General features: G+C 35.7%; 1 protein-coding gene across 2 annotated transcripts in view; it reads left to right on the top strand.

Moving 5' to 3' along the window:
• Window positions 1-20,711, top strand: part of PTPN5 (protein tyrosine phosphatase non-receptor type 5) — a 772,658-nt gene that overhangs the window by 109,381 nt on the left and 642,566 nt on the right. For both annotated transcript variants that reach the window (XM_044082854.1, XM_044082853.1), the window contains exon 2: window positions 8,106-8,237. The gene's annotated coding sequence lies outside the window, so the exon portion shown is untranslated. The remainder of the gene's footprint in view (window positions 1-8,105; window positions 8,238-20,711) is intronic.

The raw sequence follows: 20,711 nt of genomic DNA, 5'->3' as shown, positions 1-20,711 counted from the left end.
GGTATGGGGACTGTGGTGTGTGTGTGTCTTTTGTACTTGTGTGTAAAGGGACAGTGAGATTAACTGGGAAGAATACCAATGCCTCCATGAGTAACACTTTACTACCATAATGTAACTGTGATTTAGAGGCATGCACATTTGAAGATTATGAGGTGTTTCCTCATCATGGCTATCATGTCTGTGAATCACAAAATACCATGTTGGGGAAGCAGTACCTTTTTAGGCCCTTTAATGAATTCCCAGGAATGTGTTTTAAGCTTTCTCTGTAGGGATGAATTCTTCTTGGATAGCTGCACATTTTTGCTGAAAAGATCAGATGGCTGAATTGCATCTCACAAGAAGACTGAGATAGAGTTGGCATAATGATTAAGGTCTTCACGTCATAGACACAAGGTACAAAGTTTGATTCTGACTCCAGGTTATTGACTAAGCCTAAAATGGACCTTCTTAGTAGTTAGCCTATACATCTTTGATGTTGTCAGGACACCATGGAACATGCTTTCAGGCTCCACAATTCTTGTCATTAGAATGAATTTTCATGTTTATTTCTATAGTAAATCTCTGGCTGTAACATCCTTGCACTTTTTAAGGGTAGAAGGATTTGTAGAATGAGGTAATAAGTCGGTGCATAAAATGACATATGTCATTGGTTATGAACAGTTTTTACATACATGCATCTTTTGATTTCGTACCTAATTTTGCTGGAAGAGAGCTCTATTCTTGTTAATATTTTTTTGTGTGTTTCATTTTTCTTTTCAGTACTTGTGTGTGTTTGTGTTTTTTTTTCCTTAAGTGATTGAATTCTTTTTTACTTTGGACATAATTTTTGCTTGGCATTACTGTTTTGTAGTTATTTGTGTGACTGTGTCTTTGATATCTGCATCTTTATGTATATGGTTCTAAAAATTGCAGTTGTCTTTTAATCATATTTGTTGTAATATTCTGCATTTTGTGTAAAGTTTTGTTTATGTATTTATTTATCTACTTATTTAAGAGTGCTAACTTTTAAAAGGATTTTGAATATTGGCTATGGTTAAATAAGCTCTTTGATAGGTCCATATGTCCAGTTTTTGATACTCCCAGAGAATAGATCATCTTTTAAATCATCTGCAGGATTGGCCCAATGGCTGCTCTTGCAGCACCCAAATGATCCATTTGCTCCTGTATTTGGATAAGAACCCTCTTCCCGGTGGAGGCAATGGTCACTGTTGTAGACTGGGATGGTGTACAGATTCTGTAGATTGTCCTAGCTCAACCCCTCAAAAGCCTGTGTGCGCTTCACTATAGCTACCTTGGTGAGGTGAATGCATACTTCTGCACACATGCAACCACTTGACCAAGGGGTATAGCTCTTCCATTGAGGGCATACCATGTTCTTTTTACTGCAGCAATACACCTGTATTCCTGCACACGCTGCTAATACAAATATCCAATCTGCACCTACCACATTAAACAGTCACTGCCACACTTCCCTACCCTGTCCCTCCAGCTGCCATGCTACTTGTGGATTGCAGGTCGTCTGGGACACAGCCAGAGCTTCCCTCTGCACTATGAGGGTGAGTCGTGACCACATAAATGTTTGACACTGCATACAGAGTACCAATAAATGTTACAATGAAGAAACAGCAAAGTTGCACATGTCAGTATAGGGTGGTGTGCTGGTTATGCTTGGTCTCCCATTTTTGACACATGTTGTTGCATGCCTTCTGTCTGGAGTTTGCATGACTCCTCTGTGTTTAAGTTGGCTTTTACTTGTTGCCTTGACTTTCCTCCCACATTCCAAGCAGCATGCTGGCAGATGGAATGGTATGTTAAACTGGTTCTGGGGGTGTGTGCATGCATGTATGTGTGTAAGTTTGAATATTTGCACCTTTACTTGAAAATGCAGGCCATGAAGAGTTTTTCTGCCTTGCATTCCTTGCGTGGATATTGCTTGGCCACATGTGACTATGAATTTTCATGTGTGTGTGTGTGTGTGTGTGTGTGTGTGTGTGTGTGTGTGTGTGTGTATTTTCTGTAAGAATTCTGTGGTAATCATAAAAGCATCTGATTGTCTAGTCCGTCTTTATTTATTTTCTCTATTTCTTTACAGTCCTATCAGATGGTCATTATTCTCGCCTGTGCACTTCTACTGAGTGGATATGTTAAATCTTCTCTCTCTTTTTTAATGAAAATAAACAGAAGTGTTCCTTTAGCAGTCCCCATTTCCTCCTCCTTCTCAGTATTGGGGACTGTTCTTTAAAAGATTAAAATGTATTTTTAGGCAGAAATAGCCAACATAGAGGTCTATATGTCCTTTAGATTTCTTCTGTTCATCAACTATAATTTCTGTATATTTACTCTGTGTTGTCTTTGCCATCCATATAAGAGAAGTATATCTACTTTAAATGTCCAAAAACAGTATCTGTGCAATACTTTGAAGAAAGAATATATTTAATAATAAAAAAATGCATTTTCACATAAGTGTCATTGAATTCTAAAACAACATGACAAAGCTTATGTGAAAACATGTTTGGTTTTTGTTATGGAATATATTCTTTCTTCCAAGTGTTGCACGGCTTCTGTTTTGGACATTTTAAGACAAGAGTACGAAAGCTGAGCATAGCCACAGCCTGTCATTTATTTGTTTTGGTTAGCATGCATACATTCCCAATTCAAGTGCTACAGTTGCAGATTTCATACTAACCTGTAGCAATACTAATCCTTAAGTCTCTTGTACCCCTGTACATTGGCAAGCTATCATTATTAGTGTCATCCCCAGTTGTATTTAGTTATTAAGCCTTTTCTACAATGTTGGATGAGCAGGGACATCTACAAGGGTACTCTGTATTTTTTTTTAAAAATATACTATGAAATTGTTAGTAACTTGCTTCAATAGAAGGCAACAGAAGTCATTACCCTTCACTTTCTCATACATTGTATTTTTTCATTCCTTTTCTTTACTTTCCTTAACATTCCATCCTTATCTTTTATGTGCTACAGAAACAGACACAAAGAGAATATCTTCCTCCAGTTATTTTTCAAGTACTCTTCGTGGAAATAATAGACTACACAGGTGTGTTGTCAGGCCTAATACCACAGGTAGAGGATCTTTCTACTTCTGGAGGATCAGTTATTTCCTCTGTACATACACTGTGGAGGACAGAATTGTATTGTGTTAGATAATGGGCCATCGGGTATTTTCAACCAAAAGGGGGAATATCCTCTTATTCTATACTAACGGCTATAAAGTCTACAATCTGTATTCTACTACTCTATAATGTCTCTTTTGTAAATTTTTCTTCTCTCTGTAAACTTATGGAGTTTTCCTCCCCAGGACTCCACTGAAAACAGACATTTGTCCAGTCTGACTATCCTGGCTAACGAATGTTAAATAAAATAAATAAATAGTTTGGTATTTGTTTTGCTTTTGGTATATACTTTTTTTATATATTTTTTTTAAGCAGCAGCATTACTAATTACTTGAATTATCACTTATTACGTAGGCAATCATACATTTTAATAAATGAAAACAAACCATATTGACATATTTTTAGTTCCATATATTATGAATCACATATCTTCTACACAGTCCTTGTGAGTTGAACAGTACATAGCTTATTCAGTTTCTGTCATCCCTTAAACCTCATTCCTCCTCCAAAATGTTATTTTGCATCTATTGTTCCCACAATTTCCATTTTTTCAATGTAATTTGCTCATACCCTGTTCTACAGATCCCACTTTCATTTTTATGTCTATTACTATAGTCATCACTTCTAGTACAGTTGGTTTAAACTTTGATTTCCATTGCATTTTTGGAATCAACCAGAATTAAACTCAGCAAGAACATACTATGTCTAGGCAATTCTGATTCTGTATCACAGCTCAAAAAAATCATGCCCTTCGTTACACCAAGGAGGTGCAGTCTGCAGGGAATTTTTAAAGTCTGCCAATTCATTATACTCCAAAACTATATTCCCAATTACCTCTTTCTTCCCTATCACACTTCCCACATTTGCAATCTACCTAAGGAAAGATTCTTTGGAGTCTACTTAGGGTATAAAAACACCTATGTAATTGTTTATCCAGTCTTTTCTGCCCTCCTCTGATTGGTTCTCTAGTTATCATGCAATATTTTATCATCATCATCTCCTTTCAGCTGCTCCCATTAGGGGTGGTTGCAGTGGATCATCAGTCCACAAAACAAGTGGCAGTAGAGTTTTACGGTGTCAAGTTGCCAGCCTGGTGCTCAACCTACCTCAGAAGGCACACTCACACCTAGGGCCAATGTAGAATGTCCAGTCCATCTGCAGTATGTCTTGGGAATATGGGAGGAAACCGGAGCACCCAGAGGGAATCCATTTGAACACAGGGAGGACATGTAGACTCTGCACAGAAGGGACCACATCTGAGAATCAAACCAGATAACCTTAGGCTGTGAGGTGACAATGCTAACCACTGCACTACTGTGCCACCGATCATGCAATATTTGATATGCTGTACTAATTATCCCTTTTTTTTAACAGCAGCTTCTGCTCTAGGTTCTACTAAAAACTTGACCAGTACTGGTGTTTAACTTGGGATCCCCCTATTCCTTTCTATTTGCCTGTACTCTGATATCAGACTTTGATACGGGAAGGCAATTTCTAGCCTGCAGTCCAAATGTATTCTTAGTCTCTTCCTATTCTATTACCTTTCCTCTCTAATTATTTGCTCCCAATACCTTGATTCCTTTGCTAGTTTTCTGCAATACATTCCAGCCCCTCTTGCCTATTCTCAATTTTGATGTAAAAATAGTTCTTCTGACTAATGATAAAAAGTTGCTGTACAACATGAAATTTTTGTTAGAGGAAATATTTTATATCCAAAATATAAGTTAAGTAAGTATCTAATAATGTCTGCACACACACACACACACACACACACACACACACACACACACACACACACACACACACACACACATATATATATACACACATATGTGTATGTGTATATATATATATATATATATATATATATATATATATATATATATATATATGGCTTCACTAGGAAATTTTGAAATCCCAAAATCTCGAGTTTCAGAATATCAAGATCTTGGAAGCTTGAAATTATGACCCCCCCCCCCAAAACACCACCCAACATACTAAAACATGTGTATGCAGGGGACAAGCCCCCCTGCACCCACACCCCCTACAACTTAAATATACCAACTCTGAGATTGCACTACAGCGAGGACAAGGGAAATCTCCTGGTCCACACTGTATGCCGATCTCCGTTCAGGATTTCAAAGTTTTGAAACTAAGAACATATGATCTTCAATCATATGAAATTCGAAGTTTTGAGCTTTGAAATTCTGAATGGAACCCATACATATACATACATGGAGATGGAGAGATACACTCACCCACATATACACAGGCACATACACATTTACCAACATACATTGCATCTTTGTAAATGTCAATGCAATTATTTGTGCTACCTTTTTTTGTTTATTTTTCTTGCTCGCTAACCACAGCTTCTTTGAGCCTTGGTCAGCAAGGAGAAAGGAAAAGACAAATCCTTGTAACTGATCCTGCAGTTATTTGCTTTAGATTATTGTATGTATGCATTTATTTATTTATTTTTCATTCTCATAACTCATGGCTTTCTCAGACCCTTAATGAAGGGGCAGGTTCTTGTAAAAAAATGCTAGAACTGTACAAAGAAAGTTTAACAAGACCCATAAGAAATATAAAGGATTAAACATTTCTGCACAGGAACCATGGCGGATCTGGCATTCTTTTGGATGTCATAACTATGCCACTAACAGTTAAGGTAGGAGTGCCATTTATGAGCAAACAGAGAAACTTTTGTAAACGAGAGAGTGGTATATTTATCCAGCAGACCAAGACAGCCGTAAAGAAGGATATGGGCAGTGAGTGGCTTTTTGCATTAAATCAATTTGCCAGATAGTTTGGATGAACTAAGTAAGAAATGGAAGGAAATTTGGTTGCTTGAAAAGTGGAAAAGATGATACTGAATGCTAGGAATTGGGTAGAAATAAAAAAGATAGCTACTTCAGTGTTTATTGAAGAAGTGAAAGAAGTGATAATGCAGAAGGCCTAACATGATTAGTTAAAGCTGATACAGGTGGGAATAAACAGAAAAAGTGAAGGCGGCCCAGAAGAAATTGTAAAAAGAACTTAATATATAGCAGTGTCTTTCTGCTTTTCCCGATTAGGGGTCATCACAGAAGATCATCAGTCCACAGTTTGATTGGCAGTGTTGTTTTTACGGTGTCAAGTTGCCAGCTCGGTGCCCAACCTTCACAGAAGGCGTGCACATACCCACATGCACCTACCTGCATGTCTTTAAAGCTCACTCGACTGCAGGGAGGACATGCAGACTACACACAGAAGGAGCTCCAGCCAGGAATAGAACTGGAGAACCTCTTCCTGTGAGGTGACAATGCTAACCTCTGCACCACCAAGGCCAAAAAAGAGCTTAATGTATATGGGAGCAAATTGCTTTTCTTTGTGAGCTAGCTGTGAAGGAATTTACAGAACTAGCAACATACTATTGAACTACTGGGAAAGAGGTGAAATTTGAAAAAACAAAATAATACATGCTGGTAACTTTACTGAAGTTCCATTGATTAACATATTACTTGATTATGTTGCAGGCATGTTTTAGATTAAAAACAAAATCCTCAATCACCTGATGTTAAAAACAGGGTGACTGCTGTGTTAAATAGAAAATTCTGAAGAGAAAGGATTGATGTTTCAAACTGCAGATGTTATGTAAGTTGTAAGAGAAGGAAAACATCATAAAGCTAAAATCAATGGTGGTGGTGCTGCGGTAGCGTTGTCGCCTCACAGTTAGACGTTGCCCATTCGATTCTCAGTTAGAGCGTCTTCTGTGTGGCGACATGCTGAACGGGCATTCCTTAGTTGAAGGTTGTGCGTTAGGCCCGGCAAGCCAGCACGTAAAACTCTACTGCCAATCATTAGCGGACCGGAGTTCTGCTGTGGCAACCCCTAACCGGGAAAAGCCGAAAGACACAAACAAAATTATTATGGTTAATGAAATAATGATTTTTGTTATTATGGTTAATGAAATGATGAGTCATACCATATTTCTAAAACATGGAAATTTAACTTTTATAGATTTTCTGAATGGGTCTGAAGTTCCTAGCTTGAACTATTATGCCCATGCGAAGGAGGAAACAGTGGAATCTGGGGTAGTGGGCCTGGAGTCAGTGAGCCCAGTAGAAAAGAGTACTGAGAAATACAAGAATACATCGGGTGAATATTGTCTATAGAGGAAGTAACACAGGTGTTTATATATATATATATATATATATATATATATATATATATATATATATATATATATATATACACAGCTAAAGGGGACTCACATGCCTTTCATCTAAAAATTGTTAAGTACTAGAAGTGGAAACCAGAATGTAGGAAATATAAATTCTGACTGGTTCCTGAAGACTGAAGAAGAGCATGTTTATGTCCAGAAAACTTAAAGTGGCAAATGGATAAGGGGAAGTCACTGTAGAAAAATCATGAGATTTATCATTTTCACTTTCTGCTAAATCTGTCAGTAAAATTTACTGATAAAAACCTCCATGCATGAAAAACACAAAGCTGCTTTGAGAAAAGACGTTTTATGGCAAATTAAATTAATGCCTTTTTACAAACAGCTAGTGAGCATGTTTTCAATATTAATTCCAAATGCAAGCAATGTTTTGAGTGTTTTTGTAAGCTGCAAGAATGAATTAAATGTCAATTGTTATGCTTACAAATAAAGCTATTCATATTCATTTTTCCAGCTTTGGTAGGTTTGAATTTGTAAGTATGTGTTATGTAATGGTCTGGTTAAGGCAATGTTGTCTTATGGCAGGTAAGATTAAACTTTTTTATGTTTTGAAGAACTGTAATCATAATGGTTAGAAAGCTGTAATATTGCTAATATATCTTTTTTGGAGGTGGGTGGAGAAAAAGTTTAAGGACATGACGTTTTTGCAGTATACAAAGTAGAAAGGTTTAAATAAAGGAAATGGCTAAAAACTATTTGTGAATGTATATTAAGGATGACCAATTTTTTTTTAATGTTTCTGTTGACAGAATTCAAAGGAAATAAGTGACTGAAGATTAAATGAAGCTACCAGAAGCTGAAAAGAGAGAACACCTAAAGAAGGAAGCCAAAGTCCAATAAGGGAAAAAGAGGTAGAGAAGAAAAAGGTGGTAAGCTTGAAGGTAAGACAGATGTTTAAGAAGTGAATTGAAAGTTTAAGAAAAGAGCTCTGTTGCTGAAACTTAAGATACCTAGAACACCAAGCATCTTCAATCAGATGAAGATTTTTTTTTTAAATTAGCTATGTTATAATAATTGTGTACAGCTCTGAAGGAAGATTCTTAATCCAGGGGGACTGTTGGTTCATGAAATAGAAGCAGTGTTCTTTAAAATGGTGAAATGCTGAGGAAACTGAAATATCAATTCATTGGATTTCTTGGTGATGACAAGCTGGTGATGTGAACAACAAAAAAAAGTAAAAATGTCTCGAGGAAGGGTTATTAGAAGGCTTTTAAAATATGAAAGTACTTTGTACGTTAACCATCATGCAGCTGTTGAGAAGAAATGAAAAGCCTTCCATTTGCTGAACAAGCGGTAGAACAGATGACTTCTGAACATGAAAATAAAATGACAGGGAGATTTGCAAGGTTGCTTACTGGCCTTGATCAAAGATATACAAAATAGAACAGACAATGAGATCCAGCAGGTTTTATGAAATTTCTGTACAAGTGGAAATAGTCAATAAAGTTGAGATATCAGAAAGCAAAATCTAAAAACAACAAAGTGACTTGATAATTGTACTTGAAAGACTGAATCAAAATCAGTCTCAAACCTAAACTGACATTGCAGGGGTATTCAGAGATGGCCTGTTGTACTTTCAGCAAGCCATTGTTTGTAATATGTTCCAGGAACATGTAATAGGTTTACATATGCATCTCAAATAAATGTTGTGAAAAACATGTATAATATACAATTATGAGCAGTGAGAACAGATTTAAAATCTACAGATTGCAGTGAATAGCACTACACAATGGCGTTGGCCATCTCAAAATCCTACCCTGTGTGTTTACATGTAAAAAGGAATAATTGTGACAAGCGCTCTCCTAAAAATGAAAAAAAATATATATCAGAATACTGAGAATGAGTCACTAAAATAGTAACTTCTTGAGGCTGGAAGCAGAATCAATTGTACCCAGACTCACGCAAAACCAGAAAGTCTGCCTGTCTTTGCAACAATAGAAATTCAAGAAACATAAATGAAAGTAAACAGTTGACCCTGATCAGTGGGAGGGTCTGTGAGACTGTGCATTGAAATTCAGCAGTATACTGAATCAACACATCTTAGAAATGGACACAAAAGAAATAAGAAGGAAGGCATTAGGAATGGAAGATGAAATGGTCTCAGGTGCCAAGATGGATGCCCAGTATGTTTCTAAGCTGATCTAAGAAAAGGAAAGCATATTTACATATCATCTCAGTAACAGAGACAATGCGTGGAAGAAAGTAGGAGTTTCATACAGCCTGAGGTCATGGAAGAAACAGCCAAACATGCAATAATCAAGTGAGAAAATCTGGAAGCTAGAATGATGGTCATTAAATGTAAGGAAGCACAGTCAACCAAAGGAATGCCTACTGAGATACCTTGCTTAAAAGGATACATGACCTAAACAATATCTCTTAATGGAATGATTCAAAGCCCTGTCACTAGACTCTGTATCCTACAGATTGCTACTTAGTGACCTGTCTCTGCCGTACAAGATATCCTTTGACCCCATACTGATGGATTTAGTGCACATAAGCAAGTCAAATGGCATCAGAAATACTTAATATAGGGATATAATCTCTTTGGCAACATCAGCTGAACTGTTTGGAGGGATAGGTATATACTTACTAATTTGTTTTGCTTTGGATGGCTTAGAGTGAAGCTACTAAATTTTAGAAATTGTCTTCAGTACATGCTTTACAATGAGATGTGCATTACCAAGATTGTTGGCTTTGTAGATGTTTGTATTCACTATATTACATTTGTTAGCATATGCAAATACAGAACTGTAATGCTGCAGTTCTGTCAAAAATTATAAGCATTTTGTTACACAATAAAAATTATCTATATTACTTCCTATACATCACTAATCTAACCGATCGATTTGTACAGTGTTTCATATAACTTTGTCTTATATCTCATAGCATAGCAAGGTAGTCAGTCAACAGATACATTTTTTTTCATATTTTTTTGCAGATGAATGGAGAAACTGAAGAAAAACTGGACCAAAATATAACATACAAGTTCATGCCTGGGATTATTTCTGTTCTGAATTTCTTTTTCTCTTTTCTTTAAGCAAAAATCTTAACTACATAATTTTCTACTTGAAATATATGTCACATAGCTTAATTTATTTTCTAACATTACTTCTATTCACGTGGGTGAGGTCATGGTGTGGAGAGTAGGCATACTTCAGTCAACTTTGAAAGAACAGTAGTGGAAGATGTTTTTAAAGAATTAATTTTTTGTAGCTTTAGTTAGAGTTCTTTCATTTAGTTTTGAGATTTTTTAAATAATAATTTGCTTTCTCTGTTGTTACTAGATTAGTTTAACAGTTGCTGCTTTATCATAGCTACAGATTATTCAGGATGGCAAGAACATGAAAACTAAAGCTGAAGCACTTATCAAAAATGTTGGTATGTTTAATGAATGATTTTGATTTAATAGATTGTTGTACTCTAGATGTTACAGGCCTTGCCCTCTTTCAAAATAGCTCTTCAAGCCTTAGGATCATTACTGGCAAGGCACAATTGGCCTTTGGTCTAATACGCTTGTATTTCCCATGATTACTATGATTACTATGTAGACTACTGTAGCCAGAAGAGGCATCATTTTATTTTGTGTCTTGTAAAAATCATAATCTACAATTTACTTTTTTTTATTTAGTTTTGAGTTTGCTTACTAGCATTTTAAGATAATTTAAAGAGAATGCAAAATTGAGCATAGATTTTATCATACTATTTCGAAGTTAGCTATCTATAAAATGTTTACAGTGTTATAAAGTCCCAGAAAAGAGGGTGGAATTGGGTGTGAAATCCCTAATTATTAGGTATTTCCCAAGCATATGAATCTTTCAGCAATAGACTGGCTTAATTTCCAAGCTGAAATAAACATTTAGTGTTAAGAGGATTATTAATAACGACTTCCAAGTTGAAAATGATAAAACAAAAGGAATGTAATTTGTTAGATAAAAGTAGTGTCTTAGAAAATGTATACATTTCAAGATACGGTCCACTAGCAGCTCAACAAGTTAAAGAATTATAAGTTGTGTTAAAAATAAAATCTCAGTGTTCTTTTGCAAAGTGGATTATTATTGTTAATCATTCTAAGTGACCTTATGTTTATACAACACTCCCAAGCAAAATATTACAGCTCAAGAGCTGTTGAAATTTATTAATGACAGAGTTAAATAATTTAAATTAATCAAAAATGATTTAACCCACCCATTAGGGTTTTGATAAAATGAAGGAAAAAATCGAATTAATTGTTTGTGGCTATAGTTAAGTTATTTTTATTACAATCCTGTGGAACAAATGCAACATAATTAATCTTTCAGTGTTTTACCTCCGCTATGTCAAAATATTTAAAAGCATGTAAACTATCACAAAAATTTAAAAAAGTAGTTTAGTGATTGGCTATTTGCATGTCTGGAGTTGTTTCATTCAAATCATGATAATATATATTTGTCTTAGGTTTTGTATGGCTGTTGAAAAAGTTATTGATAAAGGATTTAATTGTTCAGAAATTTTTAATTTACATTTTTTATATGTCTTTTAGCAGCAGAAATCATACTCAGGTCAAGCTTCATACTGGTTTAATTGTTGATATACATACATGTTTCTGTTTAATATGAGTATAATGCTTGGGATTCATAAAGGTTACCTCTAAGCCTACACTAAGTGTAGCCTTTCTTGGATGTTATTGAATACAGAAGGTATACTTGGTGATAACCTTTATGAATCCCAGAGAATGTCTTTTTATGGTTAAATCTTCTGTATTATTGTTGATTTCTATACAATCAGTATATACAACAGAATAAAAAAGAAAATTTTTACTGAGGTCAGTTATTACACCTTTGCAGTTATTTTAAAAGTGTCCCTCTCCTTTTCAGTACACGTTCACCATCAGTATTCCCAAAGGTTAGTCTGAAATTATATAGGCATAATTTTGTCAACAGAGACAGTGTTAGCATTTTGGGGACCCCCAACAAATGTCAAGCCTGGGATCCCCTGACACTTCTGTCTAAGTATCACCCTGTCACTGCCACCCCTCCTACAAAACATTTTAATTAATGCTGCAGAGTTTTAGGAGTAGTGTGCACAGATTGAACCATAGCTACAATGCACTACACAAGGACATAGGAGTAGTGCGCACCGACTGAACCGTAGCTACAATGCGCTACATAAGAGTAGTGCACACAGACTGAGCTGTATTTACAATGCCCTACATAAGGACATAGGAGTAGTGCACACAGACTGAACTGTAGCTACATTGCACTACATAAGGATATAGGAGTAGTGCGCACAGATTGAACCATAGCTACAATACACTATATAAGGACAGGATTGTGTAGCACATTATGTTGTCTCGTCTCACAGAGAAACATTCACATTTAATGGCATTTAGATGTAACTGTCATATACTGCAACAGCTGTTGGTACAGGGCTGGACTTAAGTTTTACTCTTCCGCCCCCCCACACACACACACACACACACACACACACACACACACACACACACACACACACACACACACACACACATACACACACACACACACACACACACACACACACACACACACACACACACACACACATATTTCCTCTGTCACTATTCTCGGTCTCTCCACATTATGCATATTACTTTTTTCTTCCTTTCTTATTTTGCCTTAGTCTTCAGGTTTTTTCAAGAAACCATTGCTTTCTATATGTTCTGAAGTACATTTAAAATTTTTTTTTTCTTTTTACACATCTACATCCAATGATGACTTCAACAGAAATTATGATTAAGGAAGGAAATTTAGTGTTGATGATCAACTGTAGTTTTCCTTTCTACACATCTTTCCTGACAAAGACAGCACAGTAACAACCATTTCGGAAATAACTCATTTAAGCCAGGATCTCCAGAATCCATAGGGTTATAGATACTCTGGGAACCATTTTTGAGCATTTCCCAACTTTTTAATTTACTGGTGACCAGAACAAAAAATACTAAGTAAGAAAAGAATTTTACTCTTACTTTTTTCTTTCAAGGAACACATAAGTTGTGCCCTAGGCTTAATGTTCAAAGCTAACAAAATAGTAGCTCACAATAAACTATGAAGACAATTGTTGCAAGGATATACAAATCCTCTTTGGGAATACTGCCTGCCTCCCCTACCTCCTCCCCCCACAAAAAAATACAGTCACTGCCAGTGCATACCTCTGGTGTTAGATTGTGATGGAATCAAAGGTTAAAATGATCACAGTCATGTATTTCAAGTTATTGCCATTGTACACACACACACATATAAATATATATATATATATATATATATATATATCACACACACACACACACACACACACACACACACACATATATATATGTGTGTGTGTGTGTGTGTGTGTGTGTGTGTGTGTGTGTGTGTGTGTGTGTGTATACATATATATATATATATATATATATATATATATATATATATATACACACACACACACATATATATATATATATGTGTGTGTGTGTGTGTATATGTGTATATATATATATATATATATATATATATATATATATATATGTGTGTGTGTGTGCATATATATATATATATATATATATATATATATATATATATATATATATATATATATATATGTATATCTCCAAGTCCAAAAACAAACTGGTGCACTCTTAAATAAGCTTGGTGCTTGGAATATACACAGTTCAAGCACAAACATTAGACACCAGCACCCATTAATGTATCAAACCTCATAGTAAATCCAGAAGAAAAGGGCCCAATACACTTAAATAAGTATGTAGAAAACTTTTTATTCCAGTAGAACAAACATTCAAGCAGCTTCTTTTGCAGCCATTTGGCTCCAGCAACACAGACTGGTGACCAGTTTCACCCCCTGGCTTCGTCAGTGTGAAATTACAATACAGCAACCACCAGTATTTGGGTCTATATCTGAATAGCGAAGAGGCATTTAATCAAACGCCTCTTCACTGACATATAAACAGTGAACACACTAACGCCTGAATGATCAGAACACCGACTTCTTTTCCTGGGAAAGAAATCACTAGCACTAACAAACACACACACTTTCAAAACATTACAATGTGGGGGGCTTTGCCCCCCACACCCCCCAATGTGGGGGGCTGTGCTTCCCACACACCCCCTAACTTAATATACCAACTCCAAGATCGCACTACAGTGGGGAAAGGGGCAAACACATGGGAAAGGCCAAGCAATTTTTTTTCCCAGGGAAAGAAATCGCTGTTCTGAGCATTTGCCGTTTGCGTCGATGAGGCATTCGATTAAACGCCTCTTTGCTATTCTGATATAGATCCCAGTATTTATATGCAATGGTTCCCATATAGTTAAAGGCATGCACATTTTAAAGTGCACATTCCCTAATATGGAACCCACATCCAAAAAGCATATTTTTCAAGGAACATAATCAACTTATTACATATACAATTAAGTACATATAATCATCCACAATATTCTTGTTATTCTGTTATTTGGGCTAAAAAGCTATTATGTGTAAAAATATTATACACTTAATATAAACACATAATGTTGACCAAAATGTTGAGAAAGAAGACAGTGAAAATATGAATCAAACATCACCAATGATCATTAATTCTGGGCTTATATAAAGCCCTCAACTTGACCATCCACATCCTTTCTTTTTTATCTAAAAGCTCATGTTTGGTAGTGTCTGACATTCTATCCCTTTTCACTACATCAATCCCAACAAAAAGGAATTGTGCTGAGGTATGTTCTAGTTTGTGTTTATAAAGTGCACTTCTCTGACGTTTACAACTGATATCACTAAGGTGCACTACAATTCTACTCTTCAGATTCCTGGAGGTCTGCCCAACATAAAATGCCCCACATTAGCAGACCACCATATAAACTACCCAGTCTGTATGACAAGTTATCAAATATCTAATGTCAAATACTTTTGAAGTGTTAATAGATGTGAATGACTTAGTCCATGATATTACCCTACAGTACACACAATTCCCATAAGCATTGCTACCTCTAGGTACATGGTTATGTTCATTCCCTTTGGGCGAGTCAATCTTCTTGTACCAAGAAAATGACTCACAAATATTTTTCCCTCTTCTGTAACTATAGGAACATCTAGCATCTAGGCATTGGTCAAAGAATGGGTCCGATTTCAAAATTTCCCAATGTTTGGCAACAACTTCCCTGATTTTGAAAATGTTTGTGCTATAATTTATAACAAATCTGAGTTTGGAATTTGTTGTATCCAATATTGCAGGTCTATTAATCTGCAAAGAATCTACATTTCTATTTCTCAAAAAGTTGTCTCTGACATAACCAGATGCCTTAATTTGTTATTTCACAATATTATTTTTTTGGTAGCATCGTCTTATGAATTTTGTTACCCATATCCTTCATTTCAAGTTTGTATCCCTCATCTTCACTGCAAATACGCCTAAGTCTTTGAAATTATGACTTTGGTATATTGGCAGTAATATGTTTAGGGTGACAGCTGCTAGCTTCTAAAATGGCATTCTTGGTAAACTGTTTTCTATATAAACTGGTAATAATACAACCATTTGTTTTCTTACTTATCTTAACATCTAAAAAATCAATACTGTTTTTTTCAATTCTATCAGTAAACACAAGTCCAAACTCATTTGAATTCAAATATTTAATGAATTTTGACCAATTAGTAGCAGTTCCTGACCAAATGCCCCAGCAGTCATCCAGTTAGTGACACCATATCATTAAATCTTCTTTAAATGGGTTCATATCACTGTAATTTAACTGCCATTCCAAATACCCCATAAAGAGGTCAGTGTAAATTGGTGCAAATGTAGTGCCCATGGCAGTTCCCTTCATTTGTAGATAACCATCACCACAAAAATAAAACACGTTATGTTCTAATATGAATTGTATAAGAATAATCAAGAAATCTACATGTCCTGGTCAATACGTACCATATATTTCAATATTTGAATTCAAAGAGGGACTGTCCCTCGCAAAGTGGGGCAGGTGGTAACCCTAACTGTAATTCACTGTCACCACATCCCCCCACCAAACACACACATACACAAGTGTAATGGCAATGCTGATGATGATTGTGCTAGAAAGTGAAAGGAATTATAGCTAGCTTGTCACTCTTATGCTACAACACACCGACAGACACACACATAAGCTTAAGCCATAGCAGTACTAGTTTTTCACTTATTTCAGTAAATAGCAATACATTGTGCAATACAGGTACAGCCACACCAACTACAGCAACTGTTGTTTATCAGTTTTCAAACAGCAGCAGAGTAAGTCACTTTTATTTACCTCATTGAGAAATAATTCATACCTTTCACTGTCCCTGATTTTGCTTCATAAATTTTCTCTGTCCCTCATAAGAAAGTGTGATTTGCTGGTAAATCAGTCACGATTGTAGACAGTCAATAAATCCAGACATCAGAGTTTCATACTACTACTAGTCTGAAAAATACATGATGATGGAAAATATTATATTCTATTAACTTTTTAAGTGAATTAGAGTAATATTTAAAAAGTGTTCCTGCTTTTGAGCCTTTATTCTGCTATTATTTTTTGGCTTTGCCCAGAAATACTGAGCAAAGAATTTGCGAGTTATAGTATCTGGTGTTCTGCCAGTATTTAAAAACTACCTGAAATAGAAAGTCATCCCCTAAGATCAGAAGCACCAACTTTTGTTAAAATCCAAGGTACAGATTGGTCACACTGGGTTGCTGATCTCTAGCACTTACCTTGGGTCATGTTCATTCACTGAATTTCAGCTTTATCCTAACAGGTTCTTATCACAACCCTACTTCAAGTAATCAAGAATGAATATTTTTTTCCTTCTTGTTTTGCCCCCAACCAGCAGTAGCTTTTATGTTGCCTTTACACAGTCAGGGATTATTAAGAGGGGCACCCCTGCAGCCATGGGTATTTCAGGTGACTAAAGCTGGCTATGATGTTAGTTTTAGTGGAGAGAATTTAATTATGCCAAGGGCATTATATCAGTGATAAAACATTTAATGAAATTGTTAACCCTTGACAAAACATGGGTTATTAAAACCGGAGCTATCTTTGAATTTTACGAGAGATATATGAAGAGTTATTATCCATCTAGTTTATTAAGTGCACAAGATTGCAGTATTAGCTTTTATGGTTTGGCAAACATGTAACAAAATATCAAAATAACATAACTAGCTGTGTTTGGAAGCCCCAGCGACTGCAAGTTTCACTGGTGCCTAAAGCTGGCTGTTTGTGAAAACATAAAATTATATCTCACAGTTTCTATCACATTTGAAAAACATTTTAAAAATATATGTTTGTGTATGTCTATGCAAACGTATGTGTTTGTGAGTGCGTGTGTGTGTGTGTGTGTGTGTGTATATATATATATATATATATATATATATATATATATATATATATATTTACACATACACACACATACCTTTTTCAGTGCAGTTTATACATGTCTGTGTCTTTTATAACATTGCATAAACAACCTCTTGTATAGTTCTTGAAAAGAAAAAAATTTGAACCTTTCAATTTAAGGGAACAATAACATATGCGTGTGTGCGCGCGCACACGCACACACACACACGTCTGACACTATGCAGAAAGCAGACTTACTGAAACTATAATACTGAATGAAAAAATGTTAAACTATCAAAATGTTGAAAGGTGAAAATGCTGAAATCCAAATACATGGATCCTTCAAGGAGCATGTTGAAATCCAAATGCCTACAGCATTTCGAGTATGACTATATCCAGTCCTACAGCTTTCCCATTGCAGAATTTTGCAGTTACTACAGTGACTTCATCCAGCAAATAGAAAAGTAATCCTAATTCTATAAATTGCTTCTGGCACTGCCCCTCAAAGAAAAAGACATATTCCTCACACATCACAGAAATGTCCACAGTTAAGGTAAGCATTTGTACACCCTTGATGAGAAGATCATGCATATTCTTCTCTACTGTCATCAGTGGTCACCATATGATTTACTAGAATCTCTTTGAGGACATCTAAAAGTCAGACTGTATGGTCTCGCCAAACTTCTGCTGAACATAGATCTTCACATGGCTGAATTGTTAGATTCTGCTTTCCTTGCTTACTGGTATTTATCACTATAATGTGGAGAGCTTCTGCTTTGATAGCATTGCATAAAAAGCCTCTTGCTTTAACTTGTTAATTTCCCGTACCAGTGGTATCTATCATTTGTTTAGATCAGAGTGTGTGATATACCTTTAAGAAGCTTTCCAGTGAGTCAGCACATACATATCCCTGAGACTCCTCAAGCAGAACATTCTCCAGTGACTGTCCCTGTTTCTAAACCCAGTCCTAACTATTATCATGAGATCAGGTCACATCTCAAAACCTAGTTCCAGATACATGGCAACCTGGACATGACTGTTGTTTTTCTTAGTGTCTGCATAATTGCATGCCTATTCAAATGTTGTTGTTTGCATGAGACAGCTTAGTAAAGAGTGAGGATGTAGATTGGTGTGTGTGATATACACTTAAGAAGCTTTCCAGTCAGTCAGCACATGCATATAAGTACTGAGCACATACAAACAAAAGTGCCATTTTGAGTGAGCAGCCAGAGTGTGAGAATGCAAGTGTGTAGTCAGTCAGTTATATACAGGTCAGAAACACATTCCAGGTACTAAAACTTGCTTAAATGATTTCTTTTGCTATAAATATAAAATGAAGCACTCAGAATGATCAAAACAAATTTCTTATTAAACAAAATATCTGAAACTGCAACATATTAATAAAAATATTTGAAATACTTCTGAAAATGTTTGAAACAAAATCCAAATGCATAAAATGTACAAAAAGGGAAAACTACTATATTTTTTCTCTGTGTGATAATTTTCATATTAACTAAAGCTATCCAAAATATCTGAAGTGTGCAGTGTTTGCAAGTGTGTGCATTATTACAATGCAGTTATTTCACAAAGTAAAGTTTTCAAATAATACTTCACAGAGTACAGTTATTTCAAGGTATATTTAGAGAGTACAGTATTTCAAAGAGTTTATTGTGTACTTGAATCTTATTACATGTACCTGGTGTGTGTTGTTTGTATATAATTACAGGGACCAGTTTTGCATTGTGTTTTACTGTAATCTGTCGGCATGGCAGAAGGTTTTAGCAGACCCGCACCGCTTGTGTTTGATAACAATATTGCAGAAAATTGGAGACTGTTTGAGCAAGAATATATTTTCATACAGGCTGCATTTTCTGACAGAGATGCATGTGCAAAGGCATTTATTATGCTTAATTTAGCTGGTTCAGAGGCCATTGAAAGAGAGCATTCATTTGTGTATGTACCTGCTGTTTTTGCAGGGGACAGGGAAGACCACCATATAGTGATACTGGCTGAAACAAGGGAAGACCCCGAATCCTTAAAATGTAAATTTAGAAAATGTGTAATCCCCAAATGATTGTTACAATGGAAAGACACATTTCACAGAAGGGATTAAAAGCCTGGTGAAACTTTTGCAGCATATATAACTGACTTGAGTAACAAGGCTAAAATGTGCAGATTTGGTGATTTGAGAGATGAGTAGATAAATCACAGGCTTGTGTGTAGTATTAATAATGACATAGTGAGAAAGATTTTGCTTTGTGACAGTGACTTAATGTTGAATAAGGCCATTGAGATTTCTCAGATATACAAGCTTACAGGAAAGCATACAAGTATGCTTACAAATGAGAATAGCTCAGAAGGTACAGTGACAAAACTCATGTTGATGGTATGCAGCATGTGGTTAAAAAAAAAACAGAACCAAGCACATGGCAGCTACTGCAGGTCTGCCATTCCCTGGGAAACTGAGTCTTTCCTACAAATTCAAGTCAAAACATGTGCCCCCACATAGCTTCATAGTCAGCATTCGTAATTGTGGTGGAAATCACAAGCCCAAAAGAGAAAAGTGCTTAGCTTTTGGTCAGTAGTGTCATTCTTGCAATAAGGGGAATCATTTCAAAAGGTTTTGTAAATCAAATAAGGCACATTCTTTTATTAAAAGAGAGCATTCCAAGAGGCAAGTTGATCAGTTAGAAAGCTGCATCCCTGCTTTTTATGTTGATGGTGTGTCTGCTTGGTGAAACAGTTAATGCAGTATATTTGTAGGCAAAGAATGAAACCTTTTGTACTGTTTGGATTAATTGGAGTCCCGTAGAGTTCAAAGTAGATACTGGCTCAAAGTGCAATGTTATGTCAGCAGAAATGTTTGCTAGAGTACAAGAAGAAGAACAACTTGATTTCACAAAGTGTGCGAAGCTTGTTGCTTATGGTGGTGAAGAGATACATGGCAACCTGGACATGACTGTTGTTTTTCTTAGTGTCTGCATAATTGCATGCCTATTCAAATGTTGTTGT

Source organism: Protopterus annectens, chromosome 9.part0 (assembly GCF_019279795.1).
Source record: "Protopterus annectens isolate FY-2018-M chromosome 9.part0, PAN1.0, whole genome shotgun sequence".
NCBI classification, from domain to species: Eukaryota; Metazoa; Chordata; order Ceratodontiformes; family Protopteridae; genus Protopterus; species Protopterus annectens.
This window is presented reverse-complemented; position numbering and strand designations above follow the sequence as displayed.